This window comes from Protopterus annectens, chromosome 6.part0, assembly GCF_019279795.1.
Source record: "Protopterus annectens isolate FY-2018-M chromosome 6.part0, PAN1.0, whole genome shotgun sequence".
Lineage (NCBI taxonomy): Eukaryota > Metazoa > Chordata > Ceratodontiformes > Protopteridae > Protopterus > Protopterus annectens.
This window is the reverse complement of record NC_056737.1, coordinates 1,788,149,071-1,788,164,289: the sequence shown is the minus strand read 5'-3', so window position 1 is coordinate 1,788,164,289 and position 15,219 is coordinate 1,788,149,071.

Below are 15,219 nucleotides of genomic sequence, written 5' to 3'. Positions count from 1 at the left end.
AAACAGTATGATACAAGAAACAGTTTGTAGAAGTGAAACTATGACAGTGAAAAGATATATTTTGCTATCACTTACACCTTTGGCCCTCAATGTCTTATTCCTTCTCCAAAATACATATTGTTGATTCAGGAAAAGAGAATGTCTTACAGAAGCTGAATGATGTTTTTTTTTAATGAAAGAAATGGTAGCTTAGATGAGGTAGCTATCCTAACTCAGGATGTGGAGTATGCAGTGATGCTAGATGTATCCTACTGGATCTATGGCATGGCATTGAACACAAATATTCTTCCCAACACCCCCTGCAACTTATAATAAATATATATATATATATATATATATATATATATATATATATATATATATATATATATATATATATATATATATATACCAAATCTGAGATCACACTGTAGCATGGAAGAAGCAAATTCACACTCCCTGCTATACTATGGCATTGCTTTGACAATTACAGGCACTGCTCCATATTATAAGATTTCAATCTCATGGGCCAGCAACCAACATGTTTGATGTTCTGTATATTTGACTAAAAATACATCTCCTGCCACAATATACTCCCATGCACAATGACTGCTTTGCATCTGCTCTATTCCCTTTTTCTACTGAAGTATAGCAGCATGGACAGCTGTAGCAACACTGCCTTCCAGCCACCAGTAGGGACTGCCCTGGCTGCAGTGAAAACCTACACTTTCCCAGCAGTACAGGAGAGCTAGTGTCAGCTGTTGCAGCCCCCCTCCCCCTTGCCTCACCAATCCAGCTCCCATGTTGCTAATGATCTTATTTGCTGGAGACACAATGATGCCTTGATGAACTGTTACATCAGAAAAAAGTGAACTTTAAATTGCTAGATATTTAAGCATTTACTAAAGGTTGCACATTGTAGTACTTTTATTTCATTTTCTAATTTTCATTTATTAAGTTTATTTATTCTTATTCGTCCTTTGTTAGTTGGGTTATTCCCAGTTGGCTAATGTTCATTTTTCAGGGAGGCCTTAGGTAGTATTTATACTATCAGAGGAAATTTGGATGGGACATCAAAGAAATTCCCTTACTCTTTCTTATAGATATTGTGGGATCTTTTTCATCCACCTGCGTTATCACCAACTCAAGCACATGGGATCATAGGTTAACATCTCATCAGAATGACAGATAAGGATATTGTACTACAATATTTGTTTCCTTATTTACATTTGTTGCATGCCAAAATATACAGTGTTCTTTTTCAGGTACAGGCTGCTGTGCAAAGAAATGGAAATATAGTTATTGCTAGCTTTATAACAAAATTGTGACTGATTTGTGATGACCCCTCACATTGAAAATTATATATATATATATATATATATATATATATATATATATATATATATATATATGTATATATTGGTGCTAACATCCCTGTATTGTGAAGTAAGGAGAAATCCTCAGAACACCCCAATCTCAATCTCAAGATACAAGATCTGGTTTTCACATATTTCTTATCACACATGAGTGTTAATCACTTGTGTACATCATGCAAGCTTGGTATGCTCACCTGAGCATATATTATTCTTTTTATAGATTTATTTCTCTTTCTTTTTCTCCATCTCCTATTTTCTGTTATGCACATTTAAACAATTATTTAATTATTTTTTGTTTTGTTAACCAGGAAAGCCCTAGGGATGCAAATGTACCTTTTCCGGGCAACCTAGAAATATGGCATGGTTCAGTGACTTGCTTAGAATCACAAGAGAGGCAAACAGAAGTTGAGGGAAGCAGATTGTTAATAGCTCAGAAACTTAATCCTCTGCATAACCTGCTAGACTGTCAGTGATTGTTCAGACCGTACCATACACACACACACACACACACACACACACACACACACACACACACATTAACATCTTAGAAATATGAATGTGTCCTCTACTACTAAGTATTTTCCATAAGCGGACAAACTCTAAGCAATTGTCCTCTCATACTTTGAAAAAAAATGGTACAAAAAAAAATAGACAAGTTATGTACCTTTAAGAATGAGCTAAAGTGAAATTGCTAAACTGCTTAGGACAGAATTACTGCAGTCACTGTGAGGCCAAATATGCAGATGGCAATAGCCATTGGCACTGCCATGAATTACAAAGGTAATCTACTAGCTATCTGTGCTGTTTATGGTATAAAATAACGTAGTAAGAACTAAACAGTACATAATCAAATAGTTATTATTTTTACATTCATACAAGTGACAATATTAGAATTACACACCTGCGAGACTGATTTAATATAGTTAAAAAACAGCTAGCCTTCAGCAACCTTTACCGATATATGCTAATCAGACCTGTCAGATACATAACCTAATATAACCATGTGACATCAGTAATAGAGACTCAGTGTCCAAACTACTGATTTCCATTATTTAAATGAAGTTTGTATTAGTGACACATTCAACGAAAATATAATTACTAGGACAATACATGGTAAACATACTTGCCATGGCATACATCACATGATCTTGCTAGCCACTTGCAAGCACACTCACTACAAATTACTTTTAATGACACTACACTTAATAGCATCTGATACTGCAGGCATGCTGACAGCCTTTATGTGAAACCATAAGAAATGATAACATATAAAACAAAATATGCTTGTGGTGTCTAACTTTACCAGTGTGGATGAGGAAGCATTTGTACAGTGAGTGTAAAACATTAAATGTGTCTCAAATGGTCTTAATGTGCAAATGTTGTATCCGATATAAAAATCTACAAAAGCATGATAAATTTTTTGATGTGGTCCATAGGTTTATTCTGAAAATTGGCTGCACCCAGAATGGTAAACCTGGTTATCGAACTAGAAATAAAATATAGTAATAAATAATGCAGTTTGCTATAAGTAGGTTCTAGAAAATTGCAGAAAAAAATGAGAGTCAAAGCAACTGAATTCACTGAAGTATATTGCTTTAACTTGCATCCCATTTATGATCTGGTATAATATAATATTTCAGGCTGCCAACCAAATCTGAGTTAGCTACTAGACTAGGGATGTCTCAGAAGACAATTTGTGTGTGTGTGTGTGTGTGTGTGTGTGTGTGTGTGTGTGTGTGTGTGTGTGTGTGTGTGTGTGTGTGTGTGTGATAGGAGTACTGGATATTGCCATTCTTATGACTGTGGAAATAAATGCATCTATCTTTAAAGTAAATCTGGCTGAATATTTGTGAAGACTACATCTGACCTCATAAAATCAGAAACAACAATTGCATCTACATATCTGAATATTGACAAATGTTTTTGCTATCAACTCCACGAAAAAAGTGATTTATAGATACCCAAAAGAAAAAGAATGAAAGGCACACCACGACCTTTTTGTGTGGAGGCACTTCACCCCTACAGAGTATTCTTCTATTTTGGATTTATAGATACCAATGAGTCTATTGTCTGTTCATAGTTACTGCAGTTATAAACTTCAGCTTCAGAACAAAATGCAAACTGAGAGGTAAAAGCAACCTTCTCTAAAATGGAGGCTAGTGAGTTAAACTGTAGAATAAAACTTGAAATCCACAAACTCTTGCAGTAGTATGAATGTAATCCCTGATGATGACTAAAAGGAGCCAAGAGTGGGTGTGTACAGTCTATTGTAAATCAATGAGCATTAAGGCAGGCGAAATACCAGTGGCATTTCTAATGTAAATCTGAGTGGGTTTGTATGTCACACTCTCTAGGTAGCCATCTTTTTGCATTTGATTGTATGATGATACAAAGTTAATTATATCTGAAGCATCTTATGTTTTATCACTTTCAGGCTCCCACCAACTATCATTATAATCAATAATATATCCTGAGAGTACAGGATTATTTTTCCCCTTGTGCAGCCTTTTTAAGTTAGTACAGAAATCCAGGAGGCTTATACGATATCATTTTCATTGTGTGCATTCATTTTATTGAAGAAATCTAGTGAATGGATTAAAGAGATTAAACAGATTTTATTTTTGACCATATCAATTAAGTTTTCTATGAGTGTTCTGATAATACTGCTAATGTACAAGACTAATGAAGCATATTACAGAACCTGCAGGCATGTTAATAGCTTCAACTTTTCCTCTACAGTAAATATAGTTTCATGGCTGTTCTCACACTGTTACATCACGACTCTGTTACACTCTGCTCGAAGAAAATATTCATGAAATTACAGAAGAAAAACAAAACTATTTTTAACAGTTTGACACATACCTGTGGAAATATCCTTCTGGATGTTTAAATGCTGTATCTACATTAAAAGTTTAAATATACTTATTTTGAGGAATGCACTGCATTAAGTGCTTCTGTGATGGATATCTGCTAAAATATATATACAAGTATTTCAACAGTGGTAGCATTATGTGAATAGTTGTTATTTGATTGGCATAGACAGCAAATTGACAATATTCAGAAATGAAAGAATAGGGAATGGGAATGAAAGAAAGTGAATAATTAATTGTTGCAATAAAAGTAGTTTTGGAGCAAGTGGCAGAATGACTGATGCTCCTTTAAGGCAGCAAACAAAAGGTTATATTTAATAGCTTAGCAGGTGTTTCACTTTTTACTTTATTTACAATTTATTTGGGTAAGTGGGACATTGTTCAACCAGTTGGCACAAATACAAACTAAACACACAAATACACACACACACACACACACACACACACACACACACACACACACACACACACACACACACACACACACACACACGCACAAAACACAATGATCTAGTGTTGCTGGATTTCATTAATAAATTGATGCGGTGATTTCAGATCTGTGATTTGCTTTTTTGTTCATTTGGCATAGGTAGTGTAATCTACAGATGTGCATGTACAAATTTACAAAATACACTTTGCGCAGAAGTAAAGTGAGTTGTGTAATGTAGGCGATTATTATGCCAGTGGGTTGGAAGAAGATGACATTCCCATCAGATACTATAGGTTCATAGATTCATAGATGTTTACTAGGCTAATGACTGCAAGGGCCTTTTAAGCCTAGCCATGCATCCTGAATCTCTGGCAAGTTCTGATACCCTTGATAAGTGTAAGCAGGGGCTTGGGGTTGAAATATTTGCAAGCAGGTCCTGGGAGATGTATCATTTACAGGCTGCCTGTGTCCATTAGAGACATAGTTGCCAAACCAAGGATGAATTTCCTGTTCCCCATACAATTGTCCAAGTTACACTTGAATTGGGTTAGGGATGCACTCTGCTTCATGTGGATGGGGAGCCTGTTCCAGAAAAGGGGTAGTCTCTGGGATAAATACCTGTCTCTCTATCCTGTCCTATTTATACCACAAGCAAAGTTTAAGTCTTTAGAATGGGTAATTCTGGTGCTATTTCTTTTGTGGATATGCAGAAGGTCCATCAGAGTGGGGTCTGACAATGCCTTGTATGCCATGCATAGATCTCCGCTCAACAACCTGTAGGAGACAGAATACAAGGAGAGGGTCTTAAGGCAGTCCGCATAGGATATGTTACTTATGCCCTGTATTCTTTTAGTGAGGAACCTCTATGGACAGTCCAATTGTTGGATTTAGCTGGTCAGGTGCATACAAAAGAGGGCATTGTACTTAATGATAAGTCTGATGAATGCCAAATACAGTGGAACAATGACTTCCTTGGATCTAGATGTCATATCTTTGTTTATATGTTGATGGCATAGAATGATTTCCTCACTACTCTAGACACATGTTGGTCAAAGACTAGATTACTGTCTATTTGTGTCCCCAAGTTCCTGACTACTGGGTCAACTCTTCGGGATATGTTGTCAATATGATGGTTACCAGGGGTGGATGACTTCCTGAAGGACACTGTTATGCATTTCTTGGCATTTAGTTTTAGTCCATGGCTCTAACACCAGTTGTTTGTCTGTGTTAGCCCTTCCTGGAGAACATTTGTGTTGGTGGGCAATTCAATGACAGCTCCTAATTTGCAATCATCAGAAACTTTAGCCAGCCAGAGGCCATTGACATTGGCCTTGACTTCAGAGAAGTAAATGCCAAAAAGGAGCAGCCCCGGGATAGATTCCTGAGGGACTCCACTTGTAACTGGCCTCGCCAATTCTAACTTCCTGCGTCCTATCTGTGAGCCAGCTGGCTATCCACTAGGTGACATTTATTTTTTTATTTTACATTTGTTGACCGGGCTAGTCTGGCTGGATACATGTCCATTTTCAGCAGAGGCCCGAGGAGAAAAGCTCCACTAAATACTAAGTACATTACAAAATATCACAAATGTTTATAAGTAACAGATTAGAAAATCATAACAACACACAAAATGCAAGATAGATTCAAGGAGAAGCACATTTCGATGAGCAGTTAATACCATATTAGCAATTTTACATAGAATGTCCCTAGGTCGATTAGTACTGTAAAAGGAGAAGAAATAAGACAGATACTAATGGGAAGAGTGTAGGAGAGATATAGTATGAGTCAGAAACCACCAGGACATAAGGGTTTGTAAATAACCTCTTAAGTTTGTCAACAGTGCCTGAGTGGGGTATTGTGGCAAATGCCTTGGCCAGGTCAAGTTAGGCAGTGTGAACCATTTTGCTTTCATCCATTGCTTTGGTGACCTTCTCAAAGAAGTCCACCAGGTTGAATAGATATGACCTGGCCTTTATAATACCAAATTGGGATGTGTCCAGTGTCTGGAGGTTTTCTATGTCATTACTGATGATTTCCATTATTATTTTTTCCATGGCTTTACATATGAAACTAGTGGCTGTAGTTTCCAGGATCTGTAAGTGGCCCATCTTTGTGCAAATGGATGACTGCTGCTGTTCTTCATTCATGAGGCATGAAGCCTCTTTGGAGGCTATAGTTAAATAACAATTCCAGAGGATCTGATAGTCAAGTTTCATGCTATTTAGAAGGCATCCCAAGACATTGCCTGGGCCCATTGAGTGTGTTAATGGCTTTAGAGAGAGCATTAAAGACCTGTTCCCTAGTGATAGCAGGGGGAGTTATATTTGATGGTGTTTCCTGAATGAAGGTTGAGGGGGAGAGAGTGGTAAAACTGGAGATGAGTTTGTTGGTCAGTAAGTTTGATATATTTTCTAGCTGAGTATAGCTGCTTCCATTTACAATGAGCTCTGCAAATAACTGTGTATTGCCTCTGAGGTTGTGGACATAGCTAAAGTACCTTGTGGTTGTCCTTGGCCTGAGAGGCTAAATTTACTTTAGATTTGTTTTTTGTAGATTTATTTATAATCTGAATTGCTTGCTTAGTTTGATGAGAGTGGTTTTATCCTGCTTTGTATTGCACCTCCTAATTTTTACCATGATTTTCTTCCATCTGTTATACAGCCTACTAATGCTGTGATTCCACCAGGGTAGCTTGTTTTTAGAGTTAGTTCTGTACTTCTTCCTGGTGGGTGCAGCTGCATATATGCAGCTATTAACATGCTTGCATAAGGTTTCTTTGAACAGTTCTGCACAGGTAGCAGTATTCTCAGGGTTTATGGGACTTGAAATTTTGCCAAGCTATCAATTAACAGTAGCAAGCTAGCCTTAGAGTAGTTCCTGAATATTCCAGAATTAGATGAGGTTCCAGGTTTTATTTTTACTGCAAAGGAGACCATTTTGTGGTCTGACCTTACCAGAGAAGACATTACACTCAGGGGTGTGCAGCACTCTCCCATGTTAGTGAGGACTAGATCCAGTATGGTTGCACCCCTGGTTGGTGTATTGACAATCTGGACCAGGGAGTTTGTGTTTACAAAATCCAGGAATCAATGTGACTGCATGTTTGTTGTTGTATTTGATTCCCAGTTAATATTGGGGTAATTAAAGTCACCTGTGAGTGTGGTATTGGATTGGATGGTGAGTGTTTCCAATAAGTTTATATACATGGTGTGATGCACCACCACTGGCCCAGTAATCAAGGAGCCTCAATCCTCACCACTGGATACAGTGGGGGACATACACACTGGGAAGATGACAAGAACACACACAGTAAAGTGCAATTTCCCTTAACAGCACACAGAGACCAAAGTCAGTCTGGGGCTGGTTTCTATCCCTTTCTCCAGATCCCCAGTTACACTCCCCACTGGGACAGCTATAGAGTTGAGATCTCAGTGGAGTGGGTAAGCTAAGACCAGAACCCTCTCTGTCCAACCAGTGCTTTATGTCCCTGCCCAAGCAGCTGACACACACACTCTTTGAGGTTTGATTTACACACACACACACACACACACACACACACACACACACACACACACACACACACAAGCACACACGCACACACGCACACACGCACACACACACACACAGACACACCTGGGGAAGGCTGGCACAGGTTTACTAGCTATGTCACCTTCTTCCCAGACTATAAGGTAGTTTTGACTGCCACCAGCTACTCCTTATCAGTTACTTTAGGACCTAAATAAAGGGTGTCCAATCCTACTGTGTAATATTATTATTAATCCAAATCATAGGTTGACCAAGAGCAAGGCTATTAGGAATGGGACTGTCAGAAAAATATGTATTAGTGTATGTATTAGTAATATGCTTAGTGCATTTAAGGCTTGAAAAGGGTTAACACATTTATTCTATTTCACACTGCATAAAATCTGTATGAATTGCAGAAGCTTTCTAACCTTGAATTGTCATGAAATATGCGCAGCTATTGCTTATGCTTTTGGAAACTTACAAGGAAGCAGATAATTTCTGCTTGTGTCAGGAAAATAATGAATAGAACAATACCACTTGTATTAACATTCTGAGACTTAGACAAGGAGTTCCGCTTGTGCTGTGAGAAAATGCACAGCTGCAGAAGCTATAGATAATCAGAACAAAGACTGCTTGAAAATATGAACTGCAATCAGCATTTGCTTGTGTCTAAGGTAGAAAAGTACCTTGAAATGTAACACATGTATTAGAACCATACAATAGACGTTTGTAACGGACTAGGGCCCACCAAGGCCAGGTTGTTTTTCTCAAAATGTTTTTCATAAATCCAATCATGCCAGCAGAAAATCTGAGTAACACCTGCTGTAGAACAATACTGAAAGTTGTGTTTAATTACGTCAGCCATAGAAGGCCATGTCTTGTAGAATAGTATACGAATAGCATACTTCCTGTTAGTAGTTAAGCAAAATCCTGTATTTGCATGTTTTTGTCTCCTTGCAGCAAGTTATTAAATGTGCCTTAACTGAACCTTATGTGCATTGGTCTTTGAAGTTATTTCCTTTGACAGATTGGACCTTCAGACCGGAAACTCTCACTTCGCCTCGGATCAGACAGGCCAGGTGGCTTGAAACCGTACGGGGAAGAAACCACATGGGTTCTTCTTATTTGAAAAGCCCTCCGACTGAATTGTCGTACAAAAGAGGCCAGCCACTTTCTGATCTGTGACTGAAGGATGGGTTTTCATGAACCAGGTGATCAATCAAGAAGGCTCAGGTAAGGTAAATCTACCTTTTTTCTGTTTTAAGATCAGGGACTAGATTTGTATTGTTTTTGTCAGAACTGTATTTTTATAAGTCAGGGACAAAAAAGATTACTGTCTTGTCATAGATCAGGGAAACAGAGCAGGTAGGCAGTCATTCTCAAGAGACTATAACAAAATCCTTGGTACCACGTTAAAAATACGGAGTTATGTAATGATTAAAAGGGTAGAACAGAATGGGTAATAATTGCACAAAAAGACCCCAAAATCTGCCGTTAACCAAAGACACGAAATACATGCAGTCACAGCGTGCTGATAATATTAAATACTATTCAAAATTGGTTAATAAGTATGAATTTGATGGTAAATTAGAAAAATCCTTGCATGTTAAATTTGTAAAACAGCTTAAAAATGATTCCAAAGATCGGGTAAAAAAGCAGCGCCAATTAGGAATTACTCAGGCACACGGGTGGATTGAGGAAGTAAAATGTAGGGAACAAAAAAGTAATAATTCAAAAGCAATGTTTTTAGATAAGGAGGACAATAACTTAGTAATAGCATCAGCCCCTCCACCTCCCTTACCAGAATATGAAGCAAGTGAACAAGTTAGTCCGCCCCCGCGATATCCTGCTGTTACCGAAAGTAGAGACACTAAAAAAGCAAAACCGTTTATTAGAGACCCCACAGAGACCAGGTCTCGAACACGGGCAGCTAATTCAAAAGGGGACATTGAATTATATCAAATGGGTAGAAATTCTCGATCTATGAATGAAGAAGAAATATGCTCACTTATAGAAGTGCCTAATCCTCAGGCAGGGCAAGAAGGTCAGGACCCAACTATTCTAGTGTATAGACCCTGGACTCCGGAAGACATCCAGAAAGCCACTGAGGGAATTTCCCATCCAAAAGTTAATTTCAGAAAGTTCTTAGAATATTTACAAGGAATGAGGCTAAGTTATAATTTAAATGGAGAAGAGGTAGAAAAAGTAGTCAGACAAATTGTGGGATCAGATTGGCACATGATTAGTGGCAACTGGAATCCTGGTGATGCTGCGCTCAGGCCCCTCCCACATAGCAGCGCAGAGTTAGACAACAGAGTAAAAGGTCTTACAGACTGAATCTCTGAGAAATGGAAGCCTAGGGCAGACTGGACTTGCATTAATCAATGCATCCAACAAGAAGGTGAAACTATTGACAGATATTATGCCAGACTGTTAGAATGTTTCAATAAACATTGTGGAATGTAGGTTCCTGAAGATCAGACACAAGATTCCCCATATGAGCAGCAGCTAAAGAATGCATTTTTGAAAGGCAGCATTGCACCCATAAGCAGTTTTATTACAAAGCACATGGTAGATCATCGTACAAGTAGGTTACAGTCATTACTTGAATATGCTAGTCATGCCGAAAGGCACTTTAATAGCAAAAAGGAAAGCCCAAGTATTTTCTGTAGAAGATGGAGCAAAAGTTTATGTAGTACAGTCTGGGAAAAAGGGCAAGAGAAATGCCCAGGGAAACAAACAATCTGATCAGCGATCAGAGAACTTTGAAGGGTGAAAGAAAAAGGGGGAATGTTTCAAATGCGGTAAAAAGGGACACTTAGCAAGGGATTGCAAGAAAAACAAGAAGGCAACCATGGAAGACAAGGAGGGTGAGGACTGACTATATGATAGTCAAGAATTACTAGAAGGGGATAGCGGGGAAAGGACAAATGAGAATGTGATAGAAGGAGTAGAGGATGTGACAGACGAAATAGAGGAAGTGCAGGAAGTTACGGATAGTGAAGAAATATTGGATTTAGCTTTATTGAGCTTAGAACTCTATTTAGCAGACACGAAACCAGAAGTTACACTCCTGGTAGAAGGGGGAGAAGTCAAATTCTTGTGTGACTCAGGGGCATCACGGACCCTGATACATCCCTCTTGACTGCCAAAGAATTCAGAGTCACCTGACTACATACTAGTGAAAGCAGCTAATGGACAGCTGTATCGGGAGCCCCTCTCCCATAATATTGCAATAACTGATCCTGTTTCAGGATTGACCCAGAAAAGCAAAATTGTTGTTTCCGCAAAATGCCCAGTAAACCTCTTGGGCAGAGACCTTATGCAGCTATTTGGTATAGCAGTAGTTCCGACTATGCAGTGTATGGAAGCAGAGCAACAAAGTGATACCTTTGCAATGCAATTGGAGGGTGAAATGTTTTATTGGTACAGCCAGGGCTTGGTTACGACTGGTCCAGGGGCAGTGCCCGAAGAGTTGATGAACGTAGCCATCAGCAGGTTCCCCTCCCTTGACATTGATAAACGACATTTGTTGCACTGTACTCTGTATTATTGTAACACACAAGGACCTGATAAGGAATATGATCAAGAATTGTTTAGAAATCGTGCAAACAGATTGATATTATGCAATCTGTACTGGGGCATGGAAGGGAACAGTGTAGCCAGCTGTTCATTACCCCAGGAGTTCTTTGCACTCTATGAATCTAATCAATTACCGCATGTTAGCTTAACTAAGGACAAGACTATAAAATGGGTAGACCTAGGAGAAAAAGTCACGAGATGGGAGAAGCAGACAGAGTTAGAACTGTCAGAACAAGGAATACAAAGGCAGAAGTTGAATTGGATAACTCAGACCCACCCAGCTGTACACTTGCAGTCTGGCAAGGACAGCTGATTAGCACTCCTATTAAAGGAGGAAGAGAATGCCTTACAGTATATACCAGAAACCCTTTGGTCAACAGGAAAGTTAGATGTAGGACTAATTCGTACAGCGGGACCAGTTATTATCATGCCAAAATCAGCATTTAGACCACAGAAAAGACAGTATCCCTTAAGAAAAGATGCAGAGGTAGGAATCTAACCTATTACAGCAGCTTTACTTAAGGAAGGGGTGCTGGTGGAATCTCCTGATTCAACATGTAACACACCCTTATTTCCTGTTAAGAAAGCGAATGGAGAGTGGCGTATGGTCCAAGATTTACAAGCTGTAAATGACGCAGTAATACCAAGGGCACCTACGGTGCCAGACCCACACACTCTGTTGAATGATTTAAAACCTCAACAGAAATATTTTTTCTGTGGTAGATATCAGTAATGCATTCTTTTCGATACTGATACACCCTGACAGCCAATATTGGTTTGCATTCACATTTCAGGGAAAAAGGTATACATATACGCGACTACCGCAGGGATATTGTGAAAGTCCGACAATATTCTCACAAGAAATGGCAAGCAACTTGGCGGGATTTACCCCACCAAGAGGCAGTCAGATTTTACTTTATGTTGATGATATCCTGTTGGTGGCCCCCACCCAGCAAGATTGTAAAGAAGATACCATAGCGCTATTACAATTTTTAGCCACTAAAGGACATAAAGTAAACAAAAATAAACTGCAGCTTTGGAGAAAACAAGTTAAACACTTAGGATATGTAATATCCAAAGAGAGTAGGACATTAGATGAGGACAGTAAAGTAGCGATTTTACAAGCACCAAAACCCACTACCAAGAAGGAAATGATGTCCTTCCTGGGTACGACTAATTTTTGCCAAAGCTGGATTCCAAACTACTCCTTGGAATCTGCACCACTGACTAACCTGATATATCAAAAGCCTATGGCAGCACAGGATTTGTTACAACGGACACCAGAAGCAGAATCTGCTTTCTGCAAACTGAAGCAGTTAATAGTGTCCTCATTAGTTTTAGGTTTACCAAACTATCATAAAACTGTAGATTGTAAACAAGGTTATATGACATCAGTGTTAACACAGCAGCATGGGGACAAGCAATGGCCTATTGCTTATTATTCATCACAACTAGACACAGTGGCACGGTCTTTACCCCACTGTATACAAGCAGTAGTTGCAGCTGCAATGGCAGTACAGGCTTCTGCCTTAGTAGTTTTGTTCCACCCTCTCACATTGAGAGTGCCTCATGCAGTCGCAATTATTTTACTGCAAGAGAAGGTAGCATATCTTTCCCCTGCTAGGCATCTTTCCTGTATGACTATATTGTTGAGCCAACCTCATTTGACAATTGAATGATCCACGACTTTGAACCCTTCTACCTTGCTCCCAATGACTGCAGATGGCACACCACACAGCTGCCTGCAGGTGATTGAGCAAAAGACACTGCCTAGAAAAGATCTTACGGATGTCCCCTTGGATGATGTCAAGGTGACATACTACGTAGATGGCTTGTGCAAAAAGGGTCCTGCAGGACAGAATCTAGTAGGATATGCAGTAGTTTCTGATACTGAGATTAGAGAAGCGAAACGCTTACCACACAATTTATCTGCACAGGCAGCAGAATTGATTGCTTTGACACAGGCATGTACCTTAGCAAAGGGTAAATGTGTGAACATTTTTACTGACAGCCAGTATGCTTTTTCTGCTGTACATGTTTTTGAGCAACAGTGGAAAAATCAAGGAATGATAACATCTACTGGCAAACCAATCAATCATGCACAGTTTATTTTAGATCTTTTAGAATCTATTCAGTTACCTCAGAAAGTAGCTATTTGTAAATGGACAGCTCATATCAAACAACAGGATAGGATTTCAAAAGGTAATGCGAGAGCTGATACAGCTGCAAAACAGGCAGCTTCAGAAGTATTTCTTTTGAATGAGGAATTACAACCCTCTGAGATTTTAGACTTAGAAATGCTAAAGACAATGCAGACACTACTCAAGTTGAAAAACGAAGATGGGTAAAATGAGGAGCAATTCTCGAAAAAGGGCTGTACATCTCTAAAGAGGGAAAACCGATATTACCATCCAATTTGTTTAGATATGCAGCTTTGTTGAGCCATGGGCAATGCCATGTCTCAACAGGGGGGATGGTACAGCTGGTGAACAGAGTGTTCACGACTGATGGATTATTAAATTACTCTAAAAAATTTTGTTCGATGTGTCACGTTTGTAATAAACATCATGCACAAGGGGCATTAAAGCCCAAGCAAGGGAGTTTTCCTACACCACCGTATCCATTTTATACTATCTGTATGGATTTCATAGAATTGAACAAATGTGAAAATAAGAAGTGTTGTCTTGTCATTGTAGATATGTTTTCCAGATGGGTGGAAGCCTTTCCGACTAAAAATCCAGATGTGGCTACCATAGTGAAAATTCTCGTTAAAGAAATCATCCCTAGATTTGGCATTCTGGAAAGGATCTACAGTGACAACGGCACACACTTCGTAAACCAAACCATACAACAGTTAAGTAAACATTTTGGTATTTCTTTGAAAAATCATTGTGCGTATCACCTGCAATCTGCAGGGCTAGTAGAGAGGCATAATGGGATTTTAAAGAGTAAGCTAAGGAAGTTAATAGAAGAAACAATGAGAAATTGGGTGTACTGTCTGCCCCTGGCACTGTTGAGCATGAGAACTGCTCTGAATGCAAAAGGATTGACTCCTTTTGAAAAACTATTTGGAAGGGCTTATTATATACCTCAATCGAAACCTCTCATGCCCGCAGACCAGGAAGCCGACAGTACACTAGCAGAGTACATGAGAAATTTGTTAAATTCTAAACATCTGTTGCAGTCAAATTCTGTTTCAGATAAAGAACAAACCAGACCATCAGAAGTGGCAGTGGCCCCTGGTACCTGGATCTGGGTGAAGACAATAAAGAAAAAGAATTGGAGTTCACCAAAGTGGGAGGGTCCATATCAAGTGCTTCTGTTAACACACACTGCAGTCAAGATCGCAGAGCGTGCCTCGTGGATCCACTTGATGCACTGCAAATTAGTTAAGAACTTTGAACTGGACAAAAATCTTGTCACATGTCAAGAGCAAAAATGATAGAATCCAGAACAA